A 5,426-nucleotide genomic window follows, 5' to 3' on the forward strand; every position below is an offset into this window, starting at 1 on the left:
GTACAGTAGCACTCATCTATCCACCACGAGACTTCAAGTACTGTTAACATTTGCCATACATGTTTTATTTATCTGTTAAGTTGAACCATATGAAATTGTAATAGAATATTACAAATGTTGAATAGAAACACTTTCCTATAGTTCAGTCTTGTCTGTGTGGGCGTGTGTTGCCAGTTTGAAACTATGTTGTGTGCCCCTTCAAAATGTGTCTTCCAAGAGGGACATTCTTCTACAAAACCCATATTATTATCACCCCTAAGAAAACAATCCCCTAAAATAGCTAATTTCCAGTCCATATTGAGATTTCAATTGTTCCCAAAGTAACTATTTCTGATTCAGAATCCAATCAAAATTCACACATCTCACTTGATTATGTCTTCTCTTACCCTAGATTGTCCCTATATCTTCTCTTACCCTAGATTAAAAACATAGAGTATGTTTTTAAAATGACATTGCCTTGTGGTGTCTGGGTGACTGAGTCAGTTGAGCATCTGACTCTTGATTTCGGCTCAGGTCGTGATCTCAGGGTCTTGATCCCTCAGTATGGAGCCTGTTTAAGATTCTCTCTCCCCCTCTCCCTCTGCGCCTCTCCACCACTTGCACACATTCCCTTTCTCTCCCCCCCGCCACGAAAAATAGAAAAAATAAATAAAAATGACACTGCCCTTTTAAATCGGGTCGCTTGCCTTGTCCCATGCAGATTTCTCTGACTGCTTCCTGGTGGTGGTAACTTGTTCCTCTATTCCCCGTATTTCTTGTAACTTCGAAGTTACGTCTAAAGACTTGATTAGATTCAGTTGAAGACTCATAGGAGTTTGGGTATTTTGTATTGCGTCACATCAGAAGGCACAAGTGTTCTATTATTAATGATGCTAGGTTTGGACACTTGATTAAGGTGGCAATGGCCAGATCTCTCTATTGTAGGTACGTATGAGGAGACAATGCTCCACGGTCTCTCACTTTTCTGCACAACTTTGGTAAACAAGGCCATGACTGCGTCCCCCCCACAAGTCCCACCCTCCCAACTCTCTTTTCAAGGAAGTTTGAATAGCCTTGGAAGGTACAAATCATTTCTCCCTTTGCAGCCAAGGGCAGGCATGCTTACTGTCCAGTGTAAAAGTTAGGGTTCCCTAAGCTCAAGGTTCTTTTATTGTTATACAATTTACAGTGTGTGGCCTCATCTGGCCCTCTTTGCTTTTCCCTGTGGATTTTGGGGAAACCAGCACAAAAATGCTGACACATTTTGAGGAATGATCCCTCACTAAGGCATCCAAAACTGGCAGGCTAATTTGTTCGCAAGTAGGGTTGTCTCAGATTTTTCTCGGTTCTTGATGTTTCCCTTTGCAATTAGTAAGTAATCTGTGGGTGATACACCGGCACTGTGTCAACATCTTTTTCCCCCAAAACACTTTACCAAATGGTTTTAGATTCCCTTTGTAATCTTTGCCTAATCAACCAGTTTGTTGGAGGTAGCAAAATAGCGATTTTCTGTTTCTATTATTTTTTCCACATTTATCAATTGTGTTTTTGGTAGAGTTTCCCCTCATCCACTGAGAATGAACTATAGTTCCTTACAAAAAGTAGGATAAATACCTAACATTTTCCCTTTTAATTGTCAAATTTTAAAGTAAGTTGTTAGTATAATAATTTTTATATCTCTGAACTCATAGAGTTTTAAAAAATTTAATAGTTTATAATCAGTTTAAAATTAAACATTCTGTTTAATGTCCAAAATGCTTGAATCTGTCCAGCAGGACCCTCTTCATACTGGATCCTCTGTCCTTTTGGCACATCCCTGTTAGTCTTTCTAATTTAGAACTTCCTTGCTTTTTGGCACATTAAGATATTCTGGGTTCAACTTGTGTTTCTCTGCCCAGGGCTGAAATCAGCCATTTCTTTAAAAAGTTCTGGTTCCTTTTGGTGGGAAATAATATTTAAGAAAACAAGGTCAAGGGTCCCCTTGCTTCTGACCCTTTTGAAGGACAGCACTGAGAATTATATTTTTAAAAATCATGAGGTCATAATGCTATTTTGATTCAGATTTTTAAAAACTGTGGAGAAATACCTATAACATAAAATTTACCATCTTAACCATTTTTAACTGCTCAGTTCACTAGTGTTAAGTATATTCACATTATTGTGCAATCAATCTCCAGAACTTTTGCATCTTGTAAAACTGGAACTCTGCATTTGTTAAATAACTCCTTGTTCCTTCCTTTCCCCCCTCCCAGGCCCTGGCAACTACCATTCTATTTTCTGTCTTTATGAATTTACCTACTCTTGTGCCTCATATAAGTGAAATCATACAGTATTTGCCTTAAATTGGCTTATTTTACTTAACATAATGTCTTCAAGATTCATCCATGTTTCAGCATGTGCCAGAATTTCCTTTCTTTTTAAGGCTGAATAATATTCCATTATATGTATAGACCACATTTTGTTTATCCATTCATCTGTTGATGGGCATTCAATTTGTTTGACTACTGCGAATACTGCTGTGAACATGGATGTGCAAGTATCTCTTAAAAACCCTACTTTTGATTCCTTTGAGTATATACCCAGAAGTGGAATTGCAGGATTATATGATAATTCTGTTTAATTTTGGGGGGAACCACCATGCTGCTTTTCATAGAGGCTACACTATTTTACATGTCTACCAACAGTGTGCACAAGGGTTCCAATTTCTTAACGTCTTCACCAATACTTCTTATTTTCTTTCTTCTTCTTCTTTTTTTTTTAGCAATACCCATCCTAAAGGGTGTGAGGTGATATCTCAATGTGGTTTTGATTTTCATTTCCCCAATGATTAGTGATATTGAACATCTTTTTACATGCTTATTGGTCATGCATATATATTCTTTAGAAAAATGTCTATTCATATCCTGATCAAAATACCGATGACATTTTTCAAAGAACTGGAACAAATAGTCCTTAAATTTGTATGGAACCAGAAAAGGCCCCGAATCGCCAAGGAACTGTTGAAAAGGAAAAACAAAGCTGGGGGCATTACAATGCCGGATTTCGAGCTGTACTACAAAGCTGTGATCACAAAGACAGCATGGTACTGGCACAAAAACAGACACATAGACCAATGGAACAGAATAGAGAACCCAGAAATGGACCCTCGGCTCTTTGGGCAACTAATCTTTGATAAAGCAGGAAAAAACATCCAGTGGGAAAAAGACAGTCTCTTCAATAAATGATGCTGGGAAAATTGGACAGCTACATGCAAAAGAATGAAACTTGACCACTCTCTCACACCATACACAAAGATAAACTCCAAATGGACAGAAGACCTCGATGTGAGACAGGAATCCATCAAAATCCTAGAGGAGAACATAGGCAGCAACCTCTACGACATTGGCCAAAGCAACCTTTTTCATGACACATCCCCAAAGGCAAGAGAAACAAAATATAAAATGAACACGTGGGACTTCATCAAGATAAAAAGCTTCTGCACAGCCAAGGAAACAATTAAAAACACTAAGAGGCAGCCCACGGAATGGGAGAATATATTTTCCAATGAGGACATACAAATGGCCAACAGACACATGAAAAAATGTTCAAAATCATTAGCCATCAGGGAAATTCAAATCAAAACCACACTGAGATACCACCTTACGCCAGTTAGAATGGCAAAAATAGACAAGGCAAGAAACAACAATTGCTGGAGAAGATGTAGAGAAAGGAGATCCCTCCTACATTGTTGGTGGGAATGCAAGTTGGTACAGCCACTCTGGAAAACAGTGTGGAGGTCCCTTAAAAAGTTAAAAATTGAGCTACCCTATGATCCAGCCATTGCACTACTGGGTGTTTACCCCAAAGATACAGATGTAGTGAAAAGAAGGGCCATATGCACCCCAATGTTCATAGCAGCATTGTCCACAATAGCTAAATCGTGGAAGGAACCAAGATGCCCTTCAACAGATGACTGGATTAAGAAGTTGTGGTCCATATCTACAATGGAATATTACTCAGCTATCAGAAAGAACGAGTTCTCAACATTTGCTGCAACATGGACGGCACTGGAGGAGATAATGCTAAGTGAAATAAGTCAAGCAGAGAAAGACAATTATCATAGGATTTCTCTCATCTATGGAACATAAGAACTAGGAAGATCAGTAGGGGAAGAAAGGGATGATGATGGGGGGTAATCAGAAGAGGGAATGAAGCATGAGAGACTATGGACTATGAGAAACAAACTGAGGGCTTCAGAGGGGAGGGGGGTGGGGGAATGGGATAGGCTGGTGATGGGTAGTAAGGAGGGCACGTATTGCATGGTGCACTGGGTGTTATATGCAACTAACGAATCATCGAACTTTACATCAGAAACCAGGGATGTACTGTATGGTGACTAACATAATATAATAAAAAAAACATTAAAAAAAAGAAAAATGTCTATTCAAAACCTTTGCCCATTTTAAAATAAGGTTATATTGTTTTATTGTTGTTGAGTTGTAGGAGTTCTTTATATATTTTGGATATTAATCCTTTATCAGATACATAATTTATAAATATTTTCTTCTATTCTTTAAGTTGCCTTTTGACCTGTTGATTGTGTCCTTTGATGAATAGGTCAATTTAGATTTTAACATTATTACATTTTAAAACTCCTATAATATATTTGTATACCATTTTTCTTATGCTACACCTCTTGGTTCCTGAAAATATCAAAATATGTATTTGCTTTATCTATAATATACACAAAGTGGTCTTGAAAAGTTTATAATTGCAACTCAAAGTAAAAGTATAGGCTGAAGTTTAAGATACCTTCAAAATTCCATTTGCCCTTAGAATATATTGCAGTAAGGTATACAAATAGAGCATTGTGTTAAAAAATTCATTCAAAATTCTTATCCCTGTGTGGTTATCTTACCAATTTGACACATAGTTTGGTCGATTTGTTTCAGTCTGTTTTTTAAAATTTTTTGTAAAGATTTTATCTTTATTTATTTGAGAGGGAGCAAGAGCAAGAGAGAGAGAGAGCATGAGCAGGAGGAGTGGCAGAGGGGGAAGAGGACTCCCTCCTAAGCAGGGAGCCCAAATGTGGGGCTCAGTCCCAGGACCCTGGGATCATGACCTGAGCTGAAGGCAGAAGCTTAAGCCGAGTGAGCCACCCAGGCGCCCCTGTTTCAAGTCTGTTTTTCATTTTATGATTCTCTTGTTTCTTTTTTAAATATATAAAACATTTATATGGATCACAAATAAAACTATAAAAATTTATACTCAGAAAAGTCTCACTTCCCTCCCTATCCCTTCTAACCCATTCCTCACACCCCTGCTTAAGAGGCTTCTGATTTGTCCTTCCAGTGTTTCTTTATGCAAAAATAAGATCTATATTTATATCTATACGTTTATACTCTTATTTCCCTCATTCTTTACCCAGAATGTGAAGATTTTGATTTTTGAAGCTCTTCACTTTCAAT

The sequence above is a fragment of the Ursus arctos genome, unplaced genomic scaffold (genome assembly GCF_023065955.2).
Source record: "Ursus arctos isolate Adak ecotype North America unplaced genomic scaffold, UrsArc2.0 scaffold_10, whole genome shotgun sequence".
NCBI classification, from domain to species: Eukaryota; Metazoa; Chordata; class Mammalia; order Carnivora; family Ursidae; genus Ursus; species Ursus arctos.